Source organism: Coregonus lavaretus (genome assembly GCF_964263955.1).
Source record: "Coregonus lavaretus genome assembly, chromosome: 27".
Taxonomy (NCBI): Eukaryota; Metazoa; Chordata; class Actinopteri; order Salmoniformes; family Salmonidae; genus Coregonus; species Coregonus lavaretus.
Genome location: NC_140014.1, coordinates 28,515,244 through 28,540,087, shown reverse-complemented (window position 1 = coordinate 28,540,087; position 24,844 = coordinate 28,515,244). Strand labels below are relative to the sequence as shown.

General features: G+C 44.3%; 1 pseudogene across 1 annotated transcript in view; it reads left to right on the top strand.

The window, feature by feature from the left end:
- Positions 1 to 23,131, top strand: part of LOC311102656 (homeobox protein Meis2-like) — a 49,068-nt pseudogene extending 25,937 nt beyond the window's left edge. Inside the window, exons 9-11 of the transcript XR_014615783.1 lie at positions 16,816 to 16,874; positions 18,570 to 18,680; positions 22,681 to 23,131. The product of XR_014615783.1 is annotated as a homeobox protein Meis2-like (transcript). The remainder of the gene's footprint in view (positions 1 to 16,815; positions 16,875 to 18,569; positions 18,681 to 22,680) is intronic.
- Positions 23,132 to 24,844: the final 1,713 nt, after the last annotated feature.

Here is a 24,844-nt window from a genome sequence, read left to right as displayed (position 1 = left end):
GTCCTCTGGGGACAGCTCTCTCTCTCTCTCCCTCTCTCTCTCTCTCTCTCTCTCTCTCTGTCTGAATCTCTTTTTTCCGTCTCTCTTTCTCTGTCTATCACTCCGTCTCTGTTTTGCAGTAAGCCTGCTCCCCCTCTCCATCCCCTATCACTCTCTCTCTCTCTTTATTCATGATTTCATTCATTTGGGCTATGTTTACCCCATACTCAGTCAGTGAGGTGATATACATAATATCAGGAATAGAGAGGCCATTGATCAGTCACTGACAGAAATCTCTATTATGATTTCATTTGATTAATGGGGAAAGTATATATTTATGTGATTCTGCTACAGAGTTTGTTTGAGATCTCTTAGTGGCTGTGTGGTTGTAAATTCAGGCCTAGCCACATCTGAAGGAGACAAAATTAGATGCATGCACAGACAGTAGCTTATCTCTGAGCCGTAGGCAATGAAGAGGAGATCTTTGGGAGACGCTGGACACATCTGACTGCTCTACGGTCAATGCTGCCAGACTTCCAAACAAATCTATTTCTATCACTGGACTGATGTCTGGCTTTCTACCCCTAAACTGTGGTTTCTGAGAGTGTGTCCGTCTGTGTGTTTCTAGTAATTGAGGGTCCAATTAATTATTTAAGAGAGAAGTCAGAGGAGGGCCTGCAATATTTGACTGATGGCTCTCACAGCCACTAACATAGACAAAATACTACACACAGACTCATTCTCTACCTGTGTCTCACACACACTCTACCACACGCCACACACACACAATGATGACAAGATGATGACATCCCAGTGGGCCGCCTGTGTGACAGTGCTACCCCCTTCCCAACACACACACACACGTTTTTCATCCCTGCCGATACTTCTTTAAGAGCGAGAGCAGGAGGAGCAGAAGCTCAAAGTCCTGGCATTAGGGAACCCAGGCAGTCTTCCAGACAGGTTTAGGTGTCACTCCTTAATTGCTCAAACTGCTGTGCATTTTCACTGCCCTAAATTCATGGTTACTAGTAAGGGAGTGTGAGGAAAATGGGGGCACCCTTCTACCCTCCCACTGGCTCTGTTTCTGTCTCTTCCACATGCAAATGAGAATCAGGAGTGTGTGTATGTGTGCGTGATTTCGTGTTCATGTGTGTGTGGGTGTGAGTACGTGTGTGTGTGTGTGTTGCGTAAGGAGAACATACAGGGTTGAAGCCCATCTGCAGGCCCCCTCTTCTAGGAGCAGCCGGACATACCCAGGGAGGGGGAATAGATGTTTGATATGAAGCAAAGGAAATAGATTGGCCTTATTTCCTGTCTGGCTGGCATGCCGCAGACACTTGTGTTGCCTAGACGATGCATTCAATTGACACTCAATTTAGTTGGAAATCTCACGCCTCTGTCATGTCATTATCAGTTTCCCCTGGTAATCCACAAAGCCGCCCTGTTTGATATCTGACAATAAGGGGGGAGAGAGAGTTGCGGAATCTCTTTCACTGAGGAGAGAGAGAGTTGCGGAATCTCTTTCTCTCGATTACTGAGGAGAGAGAGAAAAAAAGAGAAAGGGACAGAGTGAAAGGAAAGAGAGAAGAGGTCAGAATGAGAGAGAGAAAAAAGGCCCTGCGATTAGAGGTGAGGGCGGCGTCGAAAACAGAGATTATACCTGAACTCCCCACGGAGTCACACAAAGGGCCCCAGCACGCCGAGCATTGTGGGGAAAAGGGAATGCAGGGGCGGCAGGGCAGGCAGGGGAGGCAGGGGAGGCTCTCTGTAGAGCACAGAGAATGGGAGGTGGGCGGGGGACCTCGCGTACACTCATTTTAGGAGGCTGGGTCTAATGTGTGTGTGTGTGTGTGTGTGTGTGTGTGTGTGTGTGTGTGTGTGTGTGTGTGTGCAGGACTCTCTCTCTCCCTCTCTCTGTCTCTCTGTGGAGTCAATAAAAGTCAAAAATATGTTTTCTTCCCCTGGTCGCTGAGCTGGAATTGAATGACAGAGACCAGTTGACTGGCCTCAGGTGCTCTGAGGGCTCTGACCTGCACTGGGGCTCTTTAGGAAAAAAGAAGAGGGGGGTGGCCAACTTATTATATGGGTTGGGGGAAACACACACACACACTGAGACACATCTAGCAAAAGAAGTCTAACCATCTCCCAGTATTTATATATACTTATCTCTCTCTGTTTGGATGTGTTCTAGTCCTACATGTTTGAGGCAGTGTGTTTCTCTGTGTGTATTTATATTGCCAGCATGCGCCTGTGGTATTTAATGCTGGCCATGCATGAAACGGAGAACCCTGGCCAACCTTAAAGGTGAGAGGCAGGCTTTTGATGAATGAAGAGTTACCTTCCAGCGCTGAAGACCTCTGTCACATGGCCCGTGCGCCAGAGAACCGTGACAGAGGCTAATATTGACATGCGCTGAATGTTTTCAACTCCACTTCAAACAAGGGAAAACACAGCTGTTGTTCCCCCTGAGCCTCGGTTTGCCCAGACAGGGGTAGGAATACCTTTATTGCACCTATGCATGTTAATAAGATGTTGTCTTTGGGGGGAAAGAGAGAGAAAGACAGAGAGGGAGAAAGAGAGGATGCAGAACAACTCCTCTCCCTAATCCCTCCTCTGCCGGTGATAATCAACAATAATAGCACTAGTAAAAACATTCCAGAGCAAAGGAGACTGTCTGGTAAAGAAAGGGGGATTAATGAGGGGAGCAATTGGGGTGTATTCTGAGTGAAGAGAGATAGAAAGAGAGAGAGAAGGAGAGAGAGAGAGACCGGCGTGCATTCTTCCCCCTCCTTAACAGCCTAAAAACTGGTAGAGCTAGGTGCAGGTTAGCAGCGTTGCCGGTTGCTACAATAAGGCCTCTTTCATACAGGTGTGTTGACGCCCGGGGCAGGATTGGCAGTGGTCCATTCCATTCAGCCAGGCGGATTTGAACAATAACTTTCATATCTCTTAAAAAAGAAGGGCAGGGCGAAGCGTCAAAAGGAGATGCCTGAGAGCCCTGCCGGGGCCAAGAAAAAACCCTGGTGCAGTTGTCAGAGCTTGTTGATGTTGCGGGAAGAAAAACTGGAGTTTTTTGTTCTTTTTTTCCCCCTCGTGTTTTTGTTGTATTTTGTTTCCCAATTGTTCTCTGGTTTTCCAGTGGTTTAGGTGGGTTTTGTGCCGCGGGGCAAGACAGTCAGTAGGGAGAAGAGAAGAGTAACGGAGGAAGTTGTGGCTGTGTGAGGAGCAGAATCTACTGCTGCTATCCGGATCAAAGTAGCGACAACCGTGAGCTTCCTGGCCCTGTGGCCCCACCCACTGGAGGTGGTTTTGACGGACAGTCAGCAACTGGGGTCTGGCCGGCCGGCCCCGCCACACAGGGGTCAGCCCCATTACCCCTAGCCTAGGACCACCAGCCTCACCCCACAGGGAGGAGGGCCCAGCAGTGACATCCCTAAACTGGACAGTTGAGTTGTGAGGGAGTCTTGGTGGATAGTGTAAGAAAATTTGGTCTCACTGCCCCATTTTCTATGACTTCCCCCAATTGCAGGAATACAGTGCATTCGGAAAGTATTCAGACCCCTTGAATTTTGCCACATTTTGTTACATTACAGCCTAATTCTAAAATGATTAAATCGTTTTTTCCCTCATCAATCTACACACAATAGCCCATAATGACGAAGCAAAAACTAGTTTTTAGACATTTTTGCTAATTTATTACACATAAAAAACGGAAATGTTATATTTCCATATGTATTCAGACCCTTTACTCAGTACTTTGTTGAAGCACCTTTGGCAGCGATTACAGCCTCAAGTCTTCTTGGGTATGACGCTACAAGCTTGGCACACCTGTATTTGGGGAGTTTCTCCCATTCTTCTCTGCAGATCCTCTCAAGCTCTGTCAGGTTGGATGGGGAGCGTTGCTGCACAGCTATTTTCAGGTCTCTCCAGAGATGTTCGATCGAGTTCAAGTCTGGGCTCTGGCTGGGCCACTCAAGGACATTCAGAGACTTGTCCCAAAGCCACTCCTGCATTGTCTTGGCTGTGTGCTTAGGGTCGTTGTCCTGTTGGAAGGTGAACCTTCGCCCCAGTCTGAGGTCCTGAGCGCTCTGGAGCAGGTTTTCATCAAGGATCTCTCTGTACTTTGCTCCGTTCACCTTTCCCTCGATCCTGACTAGTCTCCCAGTCCCTGCTGCTGAAAAACATCCCCACAGCATGATGCTGCCACCACCATGCTTCACCGTAGGGATGGTGCCAGGTTTCCTCCAGACGTGACGTATGGCATTCAGGCCAAAGAGTTCAATCTTGGTTTCATCAGACCAGAGAATCTTCCTTCTTATGGTCTGAGAGTTTTGGCAAACTCCAAGCAGGCTGTCATGTGCCTTTTACTGAGGAGTGGCTTCCGTCTGGCCACTCTACCATAAAGGCCTGATTGGTGGAGTGCTGCAGAGATGGTTGTCCTTCTGGAAGGTTCTCCCATCTCCACAGAAGAACTCTGGAACTCTGTCAGAGTGACCATCGGGTTCTTAGTCACCTCTCTGACCAAGGCCCTTCTCCCCCAATTGCTCAGTATGGCCGGGCGGCCAGTTCTAGGAAGAGTCTTGGTGGTTCCAAACTTCTTCCATTTAAGAATGATGGAGGTCACTGTGTTCTTGGGGACTTTCAATGCTGCAGAAATGTTTTGGTACCCTTCCCCAGATCTGTGTCTCGACACAATCCTGTCTCGGAGCTCGACGGACAATTCCTTCAACATCATGGCTTGGTTTTTGCTCTGACATGCACTCTCAACTGTGGGACCTTATATAGACAGGTGTGTGCAATCAATTACATTTACCACAGGTGGACTCCAATCAAGTTGTAGAAACATCTCAAGGATGCACCTGAGCTCAATTTTGAGTCTCATAGCAAAAGGTCTGAATACTTATGTAAATATGTTTTTTATTTTTAATACATTTGCAAAAAATTCTAAAAACCTGTTTTCGCTTTGTCATTATGAGGTATTGTGTGTAGATTGATGAGGAAAAAATAATGTTTCATAATTTTAGAATAAGGCTGTAATGTAACAAAATGGGGGAAAAGTCAAGGGGTCTGAATACTTTCCGAATGCACTGTATTTGATAGAGTCACGTTCCTTACCCATAACCCTGATATAGATCATCTGATGGCTTATTATTGACATATGATAATACACATAGAAAGAGCTGATATGGAGTTATATCAGAGGTAAAGCCAACAGTAAAGCACCACTTCCCTCACTGCAGTCAGTAACCCCACTTCTGCACCACAGAGAGAGAGAGAGAATGAGGTAGAGAGAGAGAGAGTGCCGCAGCGCTATTGATTTATTTTAATTAGCTGCTCATTAAATCGTGTCAGTTTGAAAAAACAAATATATAATTCTTTGTCTGATTTTCCTCTCTACTCTTAATGACTTCTAGCTGCACACCACCGGTTGGAGAGAGAGAAAAATGACTGAGAGACAGAATGACAGAGAAATGCTGCTCAATTTTGTAGAGAGGAATGTTACAAAAGTAAATGAGTGAAAAGTAATAGAAAATAAGGAGAGAAAACCAGGCAGTGGATGTATATGGAAAATTAAAGGTTAAGCTATTCCCTTTTGAGAGAGAGAGAGAGAGAGAGAGAGAGAGAGAGAGAGAGAGAGAGAGAGAGAGAGAGAGCGAGAGAGAGAGAAGAACATAGTGGCAGCCTTAAATGTGGGCCCTTGCAGCTTCTCCTACGTCCTAAAAGAAAGCGTTCCCGGCTTCGCTCCGTTTCACATCTGCACTAAATCAAAACACGGGGTTGATGTAATGCTTATGTCTCTTCACTCCTGTTTTAACTTAAAGAAGAGAGGAGAGGAACTCTCCGATATGAATAGCTGGAGAAAGCTTCCTCGCTCCTCCTCCTCGTCTCCTGGAGTAGCTTTTTGAAAATATCCTCTTTGATAGTTTATGATAAATTTGTAGATAGATGCTACAATCTGGTGGCTGGCTTAAACTATTACAGTGTTTCTGGAACGCCCAGGTGGACAGATTCCATCTGTATTTACACTACAGCAGATTATCAGCCTTGTGGACCCCGGGCTGCCCTGCCGACTGCCTGATAATTGGGCTTTGTTTGCTTTGTATTAAACACACCCTCCCAAGTTAATCTGCATACACTTCCAGGTCAAAGTGCATCATGTTTCTCCAGCCTTTTTTTTTTTTTTTACTAAGACTCTCCTTCCATTTTCTCATTCTAGCGAAGAGTGACTCAATCACTCAGTAAAGGTTTGAAATCTTTATTTATCTCTGAAAGCAGAAGTATGGGAGCAATGAGGTATAATAGAAACCAGAGGACAGTGATGTTGGCAAACAATGATCGGGGGATTGAATCTAAGCTTCTTCCAGTTCAGATTGTGTCGCGTCTAATCATTCTTGCAAAAGCAGAGGCCCAGGAATTTGACTGGCAAACGGAAACTCGCTCCAACCCCCACCCCTCCCCTCTCTCCCCTAACTCTGGCATGGGTGCTCCAAACGGGCATGTTCAGGTTAGCTATGGAGACAGTTAACTGTCAACTATTTCTGTGTCATGATTATTTTAAGGACCCCTTCTCTCTTTGTTTCTTGGAGAGACATGTTTAGTATGCCTCTCTCTCTCTCTCTCTCTCTCTCTCACTTTCTCCTTGTCTCTCTTTCATCACAAACTCATCAAACAAGTGACCCCGCTCCCCATTGGCTGGGCTCCCTCTGATCTCCCCCGTGATTGGCCCATTGGCCCTGTGAGTCTCTCTCTCTCTCTCTCTCTCTTTCTCTCTTTCTTTCTTTCTTTCTTTTTTTCTTTTTTTCTTTCTTTCTTTCTTTCTTTCTTTCTTTCTTTCTTTCTTTCTTTCTTTCTTTATTTCTTTCTTTCTTTCTTTCTTTCTTTCTTTCTTTCTTTCTTTCTTTCTTTCTTTCTCGGTCTCTCTCTTGGCTGCGCTCCAGGGCTGGATAGTTAGGCATGAGGATTTCTCAGGGAAGTAATGCTGACAATAGGAACAAGTTACCAGGTGTGGCCGCAAGTCAGTTAACCAGAAACAACGCCTTTCTGACAGATTGAGAGGAGGAAAAATGGAGGTGAAGAAGAAGAAAAAAAAGAGAAGAGAGAGGAGAGGCAAGCCCCAGAGATTCAGCAGCAGGACAGGTTTGTTGTGATTTAAACACAAAGTCACCATTCCTCCGTTCCCTTCTCTCTGAGAACCCTTTATTTCTCTGTGAAGAAACAGCATGTGACAGTAGCAGGACGAAATAGAACACCAAGGCTAAGGTCTTCTGAACGTGAACTTCTGTCTCTTTCTCTCTCTCACACAGGACAGCAGTCATTATTATGGAACTGGCATCCCCTTCCTTGCACACACGCACTGTGGTCTGGTGTTAGCGTAGCATAGCGTGCTAACATGCTAGCTGGGGTATTTAACACCTAAACGGTTGCTTTGCAGTGGCGCTCCCCACTGTTTGAGTGAGCTGATATTAGTGGCTGGGGATCGTGTGTTGATAGAGCTCAGTGGACAGCCAGGGTCAAGTGGCCTCATGCTGTCTGGACTCCATGACTCATATTGTTGCTGTTATTGTGTAATGCTGCGAAGGCCCCATATAGAAAAACACCCAGAGCTGCAGTAAATCCATGTCTCTATAGGACTTATTTTGAAAGTGATACACTCTTGGCCCTGTGGCAGACAGAGTATTTCTACATAGACACAGTATGTTCCTGGTGGATAGAAACATGCTGGGTGAAGTAGTGTGTGAGCAGACACTGTGTACAGTAGGCTACATTCACAGGCATGCACATACACACTTACACACACAGAAGCTTTTCCCTTACGAATTAGAAGTGATTGGAACCTTTTTTCTACTTTTGTGACTCTGAGTGGATTAGTAAAGCAGTGTACATTAAACAGTCTCTCTCGCTCTCTCTCTCTGGGTAATGTACACATTCTGAGTGGTATCCACAGAAATGACCTCCCCAAGACCCCGTAACCTTGCTTTAATTATTTGTTTGAAAACAGCATGGAGTTCCCATGCTGAGAGCCGCTGTGTGTGTGTGTGTGTGTGTGTGTGTGTGTGTGTGTGTGTGTGTGTGTGTGTGTGTGTGTGTGTGTGTGTGTGTGTGCGTGCTTGGGCGCGCGCGGGTGCGTGTGTCGTAATGCCGTGCAGTGTAAGACCATAAGGGAAACCCCCAGATATAAATACTAAAACATGATTGGAGGGTTTTGGTGAAACCCCTGTCTGTCCCTAGTGTGCCTGCCTCTCTCTCTCTTCTGGTCTGGTTATCCCCCGGACATGTAGAGGCGGTGACTGTGGTTGTGTCAATGCTGTGGATGTTTGTGTGTTAGCAGAAGGTTTGGGAGTGTAGTCCCCCCCTTCCACACATGGCCACATCCCTCCATCTCTGCCTGCCATCTATCCCTTCACTCCTCCCTCCATCCCTGCCTGCCTGCCATCCATCCCTTCACTCCTCCCTCCATCCCTGCCTGCCATCCATCCCTTCACTCCTCCCTCCATCCCTGCCTGCCATCCATCCCTTCACTCCTCCCTTCATCCCTGCCTGCCATCCATCCCTTCACTCCTCCCTCCATCTCTGGAGAATTCCTGCTGTTGTTGTTTTAAGCACACACCATTAGCAGCTCATAAGAGGAGAGAAAACAGTGTTATCAGGCCTGGCTCTGATAATCTCAATTGGCTTTACTCAAACTGATAAAAGGTGCTCTGGGGGCAGAGTGGTGCTTCGGTCGGTCAGCAACCCCCCCTCCCTCCCCGCTGCCCCCACCAACCGCATTACTGTGGCTACTTGTTCAGAGAATAAAAACAGAGTCTGTGTGTGTGTGTGTGTGTGTGTGTGTGTGTGTGTGTGTGTGTGTGTGTGTGTGTGTGTGTGTGTGTGTGTGTGTGTGTGTGTGTGTGTGTGTGTGTGTGTGTGTGTGTGTGTGTGTGTGTGTGTGTATGTGTATGTGTGTCTGGCCGCTAATGGGACAGTGTTGACAAGAAGGGGGTCAATCTTGGCAGCGACCTTGAGGGAAAATATTTGAATATCCATATACATTCAGTGGCCAGTTTATTAGGTACACTAATCTAATACCGGGTCGGACCCCCCTTTGCCTCCAGACCATCCTGAATTCTTCGGGGCATGGATTCTATGTTCAGATACACCTAAAGTGTGCCAGGAAAACATTCCCAATCACCATTACACCACCGCCACCGACCATGGACTCATGCTGCTTATATGGACATCCTGAATCTGCCATCAGCATGACGCAACAGGAACCGGGATTCTTCGGACCAGGCAATGTTTTTCTACTCCTCAATTGTCCAGTGTTGGTGATTGTGTGCCCACTGGAGCCGCTTCTTCTTGTTTTTAGCTGATAGGGAGTGGAACACCGGTGTGGTTGTTTGCTGCAATAGCCCATCCGTGACAAAGACATACGAGTTGTGTGTTCCGAGATGTCGTTCTGCACACCACTGTTGTACTGCGCCATTATTTGTCTGTTTGTGGGCCGCCTGTTAGCGTGCACAATTCTTGCCATTCTCCTTCGACCTCTTTCATCAATGAGCTGTTTTCGTTCGCAGGACTGCCGCTGACTGGATGTTTTTTGTTCGTCGCACCATTCTCTGTAAACCCTAGACTGAGGCCGTTTCTGAGATACTGGAACCGGTACGCCTGGCACCGACGAGAATGGGCAAAACGACAATCGTTTTGCCTATTCTAACATTCAGTCGAACAGTAACTGAATGCCTCGATGCCTGTCTGCCTGCTTTATATAGCAAGCCACGGCCACGTGACACGGACCATTTTGTGTATGCTGCTGTAAAGAACTGTTTTCCCTACTCGAATTAAAACATGTCGGAACAGCATAACAGTCGAGTGTAGACAGCAACCTGAATTGAAAATATTTTTGTGTATACTTATGCCATACATTTCCTAAGAAGTACATACAGTGGGGAGAACAAGTATTTGATACACTGCCGATTTTGCAGGTTTTCCTACTTACAAAGCATGTAGAGGTCTGTAATTTTATCATAGGTACACTTCAACTGTGAGAGACAGAATCTAAAACAAAAATCCAGAAAATCACATTGTATGATTTTTAAGTAATTAATTTGCATTTTATTGCATGACATAAGTATTTGATCACCTACCAACCAGTAAGAATTCTGGCTCTCACAGACCTGTTAGTTTTTCTTTAAGAAGCCCTCCAGTTCTCCACTCATTACCTGTATTAACTGCACCTGTTTGAACTCGTTACCTGTATAAAAGACACCTGCCCACACACTCAATCAAACAGACTCCAACCTCTCCACAATGGCCAAGACCAGAGAGTTATGTAAGGACATCAGGGATAAAATTGTAGACCTGCACAAGGCTGGGATGGGCTACAGGACAATAGACAAGCAGCTTGGTGAGAAGGCAACAACTGTTGGCGCGATTATTAGAAAATGGAAGAAGTTCAAGATGACGGTCAATCACCCTCGGTCTGGGGCTCCATGCAAGATCTCACCTCGTGGGGACATCAATGATCATGAGGAAGGTGAGGGATCAGCCCAGAACTACACGGCAGGACCTGGTCAATCACCTGAAGAGAGCTGGGACCACAGTCTCAAAGAAAATCATTAGTAACACACTATGCCGTCATGGATTAAAGTCCTGCAGCGCACGCAATGTCCCCCTGCTCAAGCCAGCGCATGTCCAGGCCCGTCTGAAGTTTGCCAATGACCATCTGGATGATCCAGAGGAGGAATGGGAGAAGGTCATGTGGTCTGATGAGACAAAAATATAGCTTTTTGGTCTAAACTCCACTCGCTGTTTTTGGAGGAAGAAGAAGGATGAGTACAACCCCAAGAACACCATCCCAACCGTGAAGCATGGAGGTGGAAACATCATTCTTTGGGGATGCTTTTCTGCAAAGGGGACAGGACGACTGCACCGTATTGAGGAGAGGAAGGATGGGGCCATGTATCGCGAGATCTTGGCCAACAACCTCCTTCCCTCAGTAAGAGCATTGAAGATGGATTGTGGTTTGTCTTCCAGCATGACAATGACCCGAAACACACAGCCAGGGCAACTAAGGAGTTGCTCCGTAAGAAGCATCTCAAGGTCCTGGAGTGGCCTAGCCAGTCTCCAGACCTGAACCCAATAGAAAATCTTTGGAGGGAGCTGAAAGTCCGTTTTGCCCAGCGACAGCCCCAAAACCTGAAGGATCTGGAGAATGTCTGTATGGAGGAGTGGGCCAAAATCCCTGCTGCAGTGTGTGCAAACCTGGTCAAGACCTACAGGAAACGTATGATCTCTGTAATTGCAAACAAAGCTTTCTGTACCAAATATTAAGTTCTGCTTTTCTGATGTATCAAATACTTATGTCATGCAATAAAATGCAAATTAATTACTTAAAAATCATACAATGTGATTTTCTGGATTTTTAGATTCTGTCTCTCACAGTTGAAGTGTACCTATGATAAAAATTACAGACATCTACATGCTTTGTAAGTAGGAAAACCTGCAAAATCGGCAGTGTATCAAATACATGTTCTCCCCACTGTATGAGCAACCGTTTAGTTGGATAAGATCGAAACGGGTTCTAAATATGATCAGTAACTCAAACACACTGTTTCATGTGCACTTTGTTATTCCTGAGGCTCTGTCTTCCCGTCACTGATCCGGAATGGGAATATTTATCACCTGCAAGGAACAATTCTGATATTACGTGTTTATGGTTATGTCCCAGAATAGGTAAGAATGCACATGGTTATAATTTCCAAACCCTGTGTGCCACTTGGGAGAAAGAAAAAAAGAGAGAGCAGGACATATATTTCTGAGCCTGCCCAGAGGGAGCGCCATAGCAGGAATTTCTGCTTTGTTTACTTGCTCAGCTGGTTTAGATGCTGGAAGCCTGTCTCTTTCCAAAGTACTGCAGGCGTAGTGACGCTTCTGACAGTAAACATAGACGATAGACACCCAAAGATGCTCTTTTATATCCCTCTTACTCATAATGTGTGAGCCACAAACAGTTTAAACCTGTATTTACTATAGGTCCAAAAACAAAACCTCTCTTCACTAGATCACAAATCACAGTCCCAAATCATGTATAGTAACCCTAGGTGTAAAATAGTAAATAATGGCTATTTCTCAGAAAGTTTTAAACTGTCAAGAGGAGTAAAACAAGGTTATCCACTATCAGCATATCTATTTATTATGGCCATCGAAATGTTAGCTATTAAAATCAGATCCAACAATCAAGGGATTAGAAATCCAGGGCTTAAAAACAAAGGTGTCATTGTACGCTGATGATTCATGTTTTATTTAAAATCCACAACTTGAATCCCTCCACAGCCTCATAGAAGATCTAGATACATTTTCTAACCTCTCTGGATTACAACCAAATTATGATAAATGTACTATATTACGTATTGGATCACTAAAAAATACAATTTTTACATTACCGTGTAGTTTACCAATAAAATGGTCTGATGGTGATGTGGATATACTCGGTATACATATCCCAAAAGACATAAATGATCTCACTCCAATACATTTTAATAGAAAGTTAGCAAAAATAGATAAGATCTTGCTACCATGGAAAGGTAAATACCTGTCTATTTGTGGAAAAATCACCCTGATTAACTCTTTAGTATTATCCCAGTTCACCTATTTGCTTATGGTCTTGCCTACGCCTAGCGAACAGTTTTTGAAATTATATGAAAAAAACATATTCCATTTTATTTGGAACGGCAAGCCAGATAAAATTAAATGAGCCTATTTATATAATGAATATGCATTCGGAGGGCAGACATTATTAAATATTAATATTAATATTAAAGCATTAGACCTATCACTAAAAGCTTCAGTCATACAAAAGTTATACTTAAATCTGAACTGGTTCTCTAGCAAATTAGTAAGATTATCTCACCCCATGTTCAAGAATGGCCTTTTTCCCTCTATTCAGATTACAACCTCTCACTTTCAGTTATTTGAAAAGGAAATCATCTCCCAAATATCACTATTTCTGAAACAAGCCATAGAAATTTGGTTGCAATTTCAATTTATTCCTCCAGAAACGACAGAACAAATAATGCAACAAATATTGTGGTTAAACTCAAATATACTAATTGATTAAAAAAATCACAATTTTAATAAAGGTATAATCTTCGTAAATTATATTATCGGTAGGACTGGTGGAGTTAATGGAATATCTACATAGGCGTACAGAGGCCCATTATCAGCAACCTTCAGTCCTGTGTTCCAATGGCACGTTGTGTTTGCTAATCCAAGTTTATCATTTTAAAAGGCTAATTGATCATTAGAAAACCCTTTTGCAATTATGTTAGCACAGCTGAAAACTGTTGTGCTGATTAAAGAAGCAATAAAACACAGCGTTGTACGAGATCCTCAGTTTCTTGGCAATTGCTTGCTTGGAATAGCCTTCATTTTTCAGAACAAAAATAGACTGACGAGTTTCAGAAGAAAGTTCTTTGTCATTTTGAGCCTGTAATCGAACCCTTACAGCCTTCTTGAGACTAGTTGAGTATCTGAAGCATCAGCAATTGTGGGTTCGATTTGAACACTTTGAAGATGCAAAATATATTTTATTTGTGAAGCAAACAAGAAATAAGACAGAATACTTGAGCGTGCATAACTATTCACCCCCACCCCCCCCCCCCCCCCCACCCCCACCCCCACCCCCACCGTAGTCAATTTGTAGAGCCACCTTTTGCATCAATTACAGCTGCAAGTCTCTTGGGGTATGTCTCTATAAGCTTGGCACATCTAACCACTGGGATTTTTGGCCATTCTTCAAGGTAAAACTGCTCCAGCTCCTTCAAGTTGGATGGGTTCCGCTGGTGTACAGCAATCTTTATGGCATACCACAGATTCTCAATTGGATTGAGGTCTGGGCTTTGACTAGGCCATTCCAAGATATTTAAATGTTTCCCCTTAAACCACTCGACTGTTGCTTTAGCAGTATGTTTAGGGTCATTGTCCTGCTGGAAGGTGAACCCTTGTCCCAGTCTCAAATCTCTGGAAGACTGAAACAGGTTTCCCTCAAAATCTCCCTGTATTTAGCGCCATCCATCATTCCTTCAATTCAGTTTCCCAGTCCTTGCCGATGAAAAACATTCCCACAGCATGATGCTGCCACCATCATTTTTCACTGTGGGGATGGTGTTCTCGGGGTGATGAGAGGTGTTAGGTTTGTACCAGACATAGCATTTTCCTTGATGGCCAAAAAGCTCAATTTTTGTCTCATCTGAACAGAGTACCTTCTTCCATATGTTTGGGGAGTCTCCCACTTGCCATTTGGCGAACACCAAACGTGTTAGCTTATTTTTTTCTTTAAGCAATGGCTTTTTTCTGGACACTCTTCTGTAAAGCCCAGCTCTATGGAGTGTACGGCTTAAAGTGGTCCTATGGACAGATACTCCTATCTCTGCTGTGGAGCTTTGCAGCTCCTTTAGGGTTATCTTTGGTATCTTTGTTGCCTCTCTGATTAATGCCCTCCTTGCCTGGTCCATGAGTTTTGGTGGGCAGCCCTCTCTTGGCAGGTTTGTTGTGGTGCCATATTCTTTCAATTTTTTAATAATGGATTTAATGGTGCTCCGTGGGATGTTCAAAGTTTAGGATATTTTTTTATAACCCAAGCCTGATCTGTACTTCTCCACAACTTTGTTCCTGACCTGTTTGGAGAGCTCCTTGGTCTTTATGGTGCCGCTTGCTTGGTGGTGCCCCTTGCTTAGTGGTGTGGCAGACTCTTGGGCCTTTCAGAACAGGTGTATATATACTGAGATCATGTGACAGATCATGTGACACCTAGATTGCACACACGTGGACTTTATTTAACAAATTATGTCTTCTGAAGGTAATTGGTTGCACCAGATCTAATTTAGGGGCTCATAGCAAAGGGGGTGAATACATATGCACGCACCACTTTTCCATTATTAATTTTTTTCGAATTTGTGAAACAAGTTATTTTTTTCATTTCACTTCAACAATTTTGACTATTTTGTGTATGTCCATTACATGAAATCCAAATTAAAATCCATTTAAATTACAGGTTGTAATGCAACAAAATAGGAAAAACGCCAACGGGATGAATACTTTTGCAAGGCACTGTATATGTATATATTTATTAGCAAAATAATATATATGGGGGATTGGAAGTGATGCAGACAATTACATTGATGGAAGTTACAATCTATCTGCAATATTAAAGCTGATCTACCCCTAAAAATATATATATATATATTAAACAAAAAAAAGAACAAACAAATCTAAACATCCTAATATATTCACATTCCCAAATCAACATTGATATGGTGTACCTAGCTTTTCCCCTCTTATTTCCCATGTACATGGTAGTCTAACTGTCATTCCTCTCTCTGGGGCCAGCGGTACACCCTATACCCTACCTGCACTCTGGGTGCACCTTTGCAAATAAGCGCGCCTCCATCTCTTTTCCCAACCGTTTTGTCCATTTAACCATGTCACTTTGAGCAGGCAGATTACAGATGTTTATGTTAATAGGTGAAGGTAAGGGCAGGTGTCAGGGGTTCACGGGGGATTAGGAACTCAAATTGGTTCCAGAACCTTCTCTTTTTTTCATCTAATGACCAGTACTGTAGCGTTGCCTTCTCCACCTTCCAAAAAAGTTACATTTCAATCTTTTTTCTTCTATCAAAAGGGCTCCATGCTGGAATCTCACTCCTCTCTGGCTTCTTAGTATGAGAGAGAGAGAGAAGAGAGAGAGAGAGAGAGAGAGAGAGAGAGAGAGAGAGAGAGAGAGGAGAGAGAGAGAGAGAGAGAGAGAGAGAGAGAGCGAGAGAGAGAGAGAGAGATAGAGTGTCAGAGAGAGATAGAGTGTCAGAGAGAGAGAGAGAGAGATACTAGATGGAGATGGCCAGTATTGGTAATGCCGGCCCAGTCCGGGGTAGTGTAGCCAGCTTGTCTTTGACACAGCCCTGGGTCACTGCGTCCCATTTGGGACTTTAAGAGGTTGCCTCTGGCTGGCAGTCACCTTCAGATGACCCCATGGTCTTTACAGTGGAAAGCGGCGGGAGCAGAGAGGAGGATCGGGGAGGGCCGCACAGGGAAGGCTTTGTGGAACTGCACTTATCGTGGCTGTGGCGGTGATAAAACTTCACACAGCCTAATTGATGGGCTTGCTGACATAACAATACCTTGTGAAAGCGCCGAGTGGCCATGCCTGGTCCTCATTTATAGACAGCTGGACGGGGAGAAGAACCCCCTACAATGAAGGGGGGGGGGGGGGGGGTGCAAGTGAGAGAGCGCGAGAGAGAGAGAGAGAGAGAGAGAGAGAGAGAGAGAGTTGGGGGTGGACAAATGAAAGGAACCATTTGTATGTTGCCCTTTGCGAACTTTTATTATTTTGAATTTCTAATGAGTGATAACACGCTAGGAATAACATGTTTATAGGGTGTGTGTGTGTTAATGTGTGTGCGTGAGTGCATGTGTGTGTGTGAGAGATGTGACATAGCCTACTGAGTGGTCTAGTTTCTCAGTGGCATGGCTGCTTCACCACAGCACACACTTAATGCCTGTGGAATGTTGCCCCGTTCTCCATAGCAACCAAATGTAATCAAAAGCTTTATTAAACAAGGGAAATAGATCATAAGGAGCATTAAAAGAAAACCTTGTCGGGTTTCCAAGTCTGCTCACAATCACCCTTTTGTTGTTGCTGTGTCTGTTTTGATTGGCTCTCTAAGAGCCGGTGGCTAATGTTGCTACTAAGTCATGCAAAACTGTGTTATTGTGTTGCGGTTTCTGATGAATTCTCCTGTTGGTGAATGCTGTGTGATTTAAAGTATTTTTTCTCTTTTCTTCTCTCCTCTCTCCCAGGTTCATTAATGCCAGGAGAAGAATAGTACAGCCCATGATTGACCAGTCAAATCGAGCAGGTAAAGAAAGTCTACTCTACATATCTTTTCCACTCTTTCCAGAAACACCCACTCTTCCAATTCATCTACTGGCATACACATCATGCCTACTAGCCTGCATTTTTAAGGGAGAATCCCCCCCCCCCCCCTACTTCCACCATACACACAGACACACCACACCCTATCTTCTTATTTTCTCAATGGGAAGTGTGTGGTGGTGGCGCTATCTGTTAGCTAATTGCCTGTAATTGCCGATATCCTAATCTAACCCTGAGAGGTGCTTTAGAAACACGTTCTCTCTCTGTGAATTGATAATTGGGCACAAGAGAAGCTCCAGGAATGCTTGGAGCATTTTGGTATCTACTTTGTGTTTTTTAACTCACTCAATTCCCTCAAGTGTCAGTCCTCTGGCTGTTGCTGCTCGGTATTCACTTAGCCCAGATTTGAAATATCAAGGGTCCTATATGCGATGGTATTGAACGTCATAATTTCAATTTAGTAATTGTGGGCGATTAATTCATTCTGGTCATGAAAAACTACCTAACGGATTAGAATGAGTTTAATATGATTTCTGGCTGGACGCCCTACGTAGGGAGAGATTTCCATTCCTCTGAAAAGGATTAAGGAAGGGTTCATATTGTAAATTGATCAGGCATTGATTTTCCATATCTACCATGGTCAGAATACAAAAAGCACTGAAAGATTAAGTCGTAAACATGCCACTCTAGAATCTAGCAAATAATCCGGACAGGAATTTATGTAGCCACCCTGGGCCGTATCGACTGTAACATTACTAAGGAAAAACACCACATAATTTGTCTTTGAGGGAGAAAAGCTTTTTGTTGATTAGCTTGCTCCAAGTCTAGAGAGCCCCACAAATTGGTGAGGAGATTGTGCAAATGAAGTTAACCAATTATTGAAATGAGACGTGCCTTTCCGAATCTCAGTACAATTACTGTGGTTTATTGGGAATATTTGAGAGAGTAGAGAAGAGAGAGACAGAGAGCGTGTGTTTAGAGTGTGGCAATCAGCAATCTCTCCGAAGACAGCATGACTAAAAACTTCCCCAAATCTTCAGGATTGACAGATTACCCCGGATTAGGCTGTTTAGCCCAGGAATATGCTGTTTGGTACAGACTCCACAATGCTCTTACTGAATAGGGCTAATAATATTACACTATGGCCTAATTTGATTACTACTGTGGACAGTATTATGATGTTAACATAAATATTTTAATATCAATCTTATTTCTAAATAATGATCATAATCAGTCGTTTCACCTTCGCTGTTATCTGGAGATTTTAAGTAATTGGAATTTGCAGGGGTAGACAATGACAATTGCAGGGGGATAAATAGTGATATTTGTGCCAATGATGTCCCATAACGTGTTTCTGTCCATGAACTAACATCACTGTTGCTTGGGGAATGGCTGGTGATGGTCTTGACAGAACGTCCGGATCTCGTCAAACTGCATTCTTTCTTTTCTCAATTAGAGAACAATGCATTATCTCTTCTGTGGTCTAATGTTAAAGTGTGTGTGTGTGTGCGAGGTTGTGTGTGTATACTCATACTGCATGTGTTTGCATGTCATGCATCAGTCATGGTGGACATAATGTGTTGCAGCATGTTTGGGCCAGAGCTGGGACAATAAGCTGATTGTGTGGTGTGTCTTCTCCCCCCCCCCCCCTTCGTGTCCATGTTTTGACTACAATCAGGTTTTCTTCTTGATCCTTCAGTGAGTCAAGGAGCAGCGTACAGTCCGGAGGGCCAGCCCATGGGCAGCTTTGTACTGGACGGCCAGCAACACATGGGGATCCGGCCAGCTGGTAAGCCCCCCCTCCTCCTACTCCTCCTCCTGTCCTGCATACTGTATACCAGTCACTGTTCTGTGTATGTGTACAGTCACCAATGCACCCCCTGTTACTGTATGACTACTGACAGCAACACACACCAACCCCTCTAGCCCTAGAAATGTCACCCCAGCACTGACTACTGTGCTGTACATGGCAGCATCATCAACCCAATACTAACCAATGTCACAAAACTACTGATGATATCACTGCACCTTAATAAAGTTAACTCACTCAATTCCACCCTCCTCTCTCCAACTCCCTTAGGTATCACTATTTGCCTGCCTTGCTTGTCTCTCTTTTCACCCATCTCACTTAGATATAAAATGACACACAAATCTTTGTAACGAATGGGGAGATTTGTGGGGACTAACAGTTTTAGACACTTCACTACTGTACCTTCTCTTCCCACATCCTCTCTGTTGTTTTCTCTTCAGACTTAACCAATCCTTCCTTCTACCTACCAGGGTGTCTATCTGCTCTGACCTGACTGTGATTTGACCTTTGACCTTCTGCTGACCTTTTCTCTGACGTGTTTCTCCTCTTCTAGGGCCTATGAGTGGAATGGGGATGAATATGGGCATGGATGGGCAATGGCACTACATGTAACCTCCATCTTGTAAAGCAAAACGCAAAGAAAAAGGGGGAAGTAAGTACAACTGTGCTCTATTTCCTTGGCTTTATTTCTCAAACCTCTGGGCTTGTGGTTTTAACCCACAAACCCCCTTACTCCCCCACAATCCCCTTTCCATCCCCACCCTAATTTTACAACAACCTCCCCCACAGCAACCCCCTTGACAACCAGTGAGTGTGGTTGGTGTAGCATGGTGCTTTAAGGGGTGAAAGGGGGGTAAGAAAGGGGGGTTAGCTAGCTACCAAAAGATGAATAGAAGGACTGGGAATAGTGGGAGTTGCCGCCATGCCGTGAAGCTTTCTCCTGTCGGTCCCTGGGAGAGAGGGGGGGGGACTTGTGGCGCCAGCCCAGACAACAGAAAAACAACCGTCACAACCAACAACCATGGCCTTGCTAGCATGGCATGTACTGACGCCACACATTAATTTATCCCAACAGGGCCATCGATCTCCCCATCTCCGACAGCCAATGCAAATGTTGGACATTTAGGGAAAAAATAACATCTCCGGAGGCAGGGTCTGACGGGGAGAAATTAAGCAGGCTCCAGTGAAGCGATAAAGAAGGAGAAGTGAAACTGTCCTCTGAGTGACATAAATCTGTCTCGGGAACGATTGATGCCCAAATTATCTTATATGCAAAGACGGGAGCGCCGCAGTACATTACGGTCCTCGGGCGAGATATACGAGCCGTGGGTGACATGGCCGATCCTTCACTGGGGGGTGGGGGTGGCAAGTATGGGGGCGAGGGGAGGGAACACGTGTGTTTTGATTATTTTTTACTGGAGGGGGCATTGACTAGCCCCGACATGAGATACACAGAGACAGAGGAAAGAGAGACACAGAGATAAATGTAAGGACCCGAGACTCTCTCTCTCACACACACAGACACACACAACACACACACACTGTCTGATTAAGCCTGGCCATTCCACCTCCCGCTAGTGCTAGAGCGCTGACATTTGAAAAATCAAGACATATCGCATCCCAACGGCGGCGGGGCAGAATATATTTTATTTAACAGCCAAACTCCTTTGCCCAATGAGGCACAATATAATAACACTTACCTTGATTAAAAGAATGCTTTATATGTAAATGGAGCCTGGAATTTCTGAAGGGTCACCACAGCCGTTCTATTGGCAGAGCCCATTTCTCTCCTCTTTTTCCTCCCTCCCTCTCTCATCTCATCCCCTCCTGTCTTTGTTAATGGCATCAGGGATTAAAAAAAACTTCAGGAAGCAATGTTCCCTAAAACAGACACAGAGACAACATTTGCTCAGCTTGGCTAATTCTTAATATAGGCTATATAATTTTGAGACTATTCAATTACATAACATATTTTATGCTTCATGACCAATTACATTAATAGCTTAATACTGAGGAATATTATCCTCTTCTGGTTTGATTACGCCGCCAAACAATATGGTATATTTGGTACTTAATTATTACCAGCCATTGAGCAGGCCTGCTCTGCCAGAATAGAACAGAACTGAACAGAATGGGAAGAGAGAGAGAGAGAGAGAGAGAGAGAGAGAGAGAGAGAGAGAGAGAGAGAGAGAGAGAGAGAGAGAGAGAGAGAGAGAGAGAGAGAGAGAGAGAGAGAGAGAGAGAGAGAGAGAGAGAGAGAGAGAGAGAGAGAGAGAGAGAGAGAGAGCCTAGTCACCATTATTGTCTTCAGATGGTTTTACCACTCCTGTTAATAAAGGGGGGCCTACAGATCTACTTAACAGAATGACTGCAGTTTACAAGACTGGATATTACCATCTTACAGTGTCAAAACATCTGTTGGGCCTTTAACAGGAGCCGCTCCAGGTTATATGGAGGTGAGGGCACCCCTCGCACAGCTCTCGCCATACACCCCAGTCCTGCCCAGCCCAACCCAGCACGCCAAATTGAATTACTTATTTTATGACCCCGTAGTGAGGTTTTAAGAGAGCGCTGCGACAAACATGTGAATTTCCAATAAACTGACGTGGATAGTAGGAGGGTAGTGAGTATTAGAAAATGGCACCTTGCTTTCAGCCAATGAGATTGGTCATTAATCTTGGCCTATGCTGTCCTTTTTTCACCCTCGCTTCCTCCTCACCTTGCTGGGCCCTCCTGTGTCATTTCTTAATTGCAGTGTACTAAGGTGGAGGAATGTGGAGAGTGAGCATGCCTGGTGACCTTGCGGCGACCACACTCCCCCACCCTTCCCTCCCCAGCAGAGTTAATCCACCAGGGGTTCACATTACAAAGCAGGCCGGTCCAGGCCCCACTGGCTCCACCACAGACCCAGACCCACGCCTGCTCTCCCCTGCTTCTCTCCAGGGTCCAGGCCTCTGGACCAGGCCTGTTCCCATACTCCAGTCCCAGGCCACAGGGCCCCCCCACCACCACTACCTTCCCACTGGTCTGTTGACAACAAACACACCCCTGAATACCCAAACAGAGGCAACACTGAGCATGCTTCTGTCTTCACCACCCAGGTACAGAGTGAGGGGATGCCAACATGCTGGGGTTTCCACACACTTCAAAACAGGGCCCTACTCTCCATACCAAGGGGTATCGCATCAGCATATTCCTCCCTCTCCTCCCTACCTCCTTTTTCTCCCTCCCTCTCTTGCTCTCTACATCTCTCTCTCTCCCTCCTTTTATCTCTATGTTGCCTCTATTTCTTGCTGTCTCTGTGCTTTAGCTGTTGTTGTCATTACACTCTTAAACCTACGCTCCCCCTCTTCCAAGAGCAGCACTTTGTTTTGGTTAGAAGTGCCTCTTATTGGAGGGGAAAACGCAAAGGTTGAACGCTATTCTTAGACAGGCGTGTTGTTATAGTTAACTGGGCTCTAAATTATTTAATAACTTCTTTAAGGGGTTTTAAATCAAATATGTTCACAGTAGGGCGTCCCCTGAGAAAACGCCTCTATTCAGGTTGTCACTACATTCAGTGGGGGAATTGACTGTTCTGCCTGTAAAAGTATTAGTGCTGCTAACATCAATAAGGCTGCTAGCTTCACATCCTCCAGGATGACAGTGTCTGGATGGTTGGAGATCACTTTCCAACCTGAGAACTGACCATGATTCTATTGGCATTGTAACGGATTCTCAATCGCCTAAAATGTTTTGCTCCTAGAAACAACATTTCGGAAGTAGCTTTGGACTTTTGGGGCATGTATAATCCTAAATGTAGTTAGTATGTTATTTGACTTCATTTTTACACCACAAAATGAGCTCACTTTACACAAAGTATAAATTCATTTATTGTTTTATGTCAAAGTCACGGTAATGGAATATAGTAGTAAAAAATTGTTATACTTTTCCATTCAAACGAGTGCTTGTTTCTAACCCTATCTCTCTCTCATCTCAGGGCTTCAAGGCATGCCAGGGGAGTACGTACCTCAGAGTGGTCCTATGGGCATGAGCATGGCCCCGCAAAGTTACACCCCTCCTCATCAGATGACACCCCTCCTCACCCCACCCAGCTTCGACACGGACCCCCCCTCCACCCCTACCTGCCCGGTCCCCACCACCCTCATCACCCCCACCATCCCCACCACCCAGTCATGCTGATGCACGGAAGACCCTCCTCTCACCCAGGAATCACCATGTCTGCACATAAGCCCCCCCCCCCCCCCCCCCCCCCCCCATTGAGCCCCATTGACCCCAGCGCTGGAGGACAAGGCCTGGACATCCACGCCCAATCGTATAAGGGAACTTTACTACCACAACGACGTCAACATCACCATCAACAACAACAACAGCAGCTACTAAGGGAAGAAAACATCAACAACAACAACCCTACAACAAAGCTATTTTGAGAAAGAAATTCCGAATAAAAGCGCAGACCCTTTTGACCAGAATTAGACATTAAAAACGGAATTCCTGATGAGCTGTGATGATTTTTTCTTATTTTTTTGTTTTTTACTTGTCAATTTTGTTACTTTCATCCAAACGAAGGACCAAGCTGACATAAACACTTTGTAAAGTCTTGGGCTTTTGTTAAAGATCAACAGAAGATGTTTTGACAACGGACACTTTCAAACACGGAAATGCACACACACTCAAGACACACACATACAAACACAGTACACACTCTCTCCAGTGACACGTTCAACTAATTTTGAAACGAAATCACTCTGGAAAATTGAGAGAAAAAAAGAGAAGAAAAGACTCCAAGAGTTATAACTACTGTAGTATAACAATTATAGAAACGAAGTTAAAACTTGTGCATTTTTCATTGATCACTCGATTTATGTTCCCTGAGCTAGTTGTAGAATATAAGGTTAACCCTTTCTCTCACACTGTGTGTGCTCCTTCCTGGAGAAGAAACTGTCTCGGTGGCGCAACAGCAGCAGCACTATAAAAAAGAAAAGATGGAACATCTCAAAAATGGACTCCCATTCGCTCCCAACCAGAGCAACAGGCAGAACAGGCCCTGTCCCCCATAAAGAACAGGGCATGATGGGAAAAGGCTGCTAAATGACACCTGATCTCTCCAGAAGATTCAGTTTGAAAATGTTTCATGCCCCTCTTTTTTTGGTTCATGAATGAATGTTGCCCTGTAGGTATATTAAAAAAGTTCTTAGTTTGAATTGCCCAAGCACTGGAATGTGTTGGTTTTATACATTTTTATTTTATTTTATTTTTTTGTATATTGGACTCTCATTGACAGAGCCTATTGAAGGAAGCTTAATAGTGGAAAAGCAGCATCCTACTCTGCTTCTTTGCCTCTGGATAAACGTACTTGCCATATGGACAATACTGACTCAATGGTGGATTCTTTGGCACTGGGAGAAACAATTGATGGTTGATGCACCAAAAAACATAAAAAATACAAAAAGACAAAAAAAAGAACTTAAATTATGAACTCAAAGCTTTGGGAAAAAGCTAAGAGAATATTGCAACAAACTTCGTACAGAGTTCAGTCTATTAATTGTTTCATGTTAGATATTCTATGTGTTTACCTCAATTGAAAAAGAATGTTTTTGCTAGTTTCAGATCTGCTGTGGCATTGATATTGTATGTCCATGAATTCCTTCCTTTTTCAGCACGTGTTCCTCACTAGATGATAAAATGCCATCTCCCTTAAGCTTTGTCAAAAATACATTATTAAATACTTGTATGAGGACTGTGACGTAATGTTTAAAAGGTGTTCAGTCACAAATGCTGTAATAAATATTTCATTTTTGATTTTTGTTAGATTTTTGTGTGCTGTGTGTTACGAACATAACTAAGAGTACTGGCAATTAGGCCTACAGTAATGGGTTTATATTTTATTATAGGTTGTATATTATTATTATTATTACAAAGTTATCATGGTCATGGTTCTGACAGAAAATGGTTAGCAAAGTTTGGCTAAATAGCTATATCAATATTAGGGTAATGCTACAAAGCTCAATTGTACATTCAAAGACAGTGCATTTCTGCACCCTTAGGTTACCTTACCCGTCAATGTTTATAGTTGTAAAATCCCCCAAAGGAGTGGTGCCACTTTAGTGAAATTAAGAAAGAAAACGCAACCTGGCGACCTG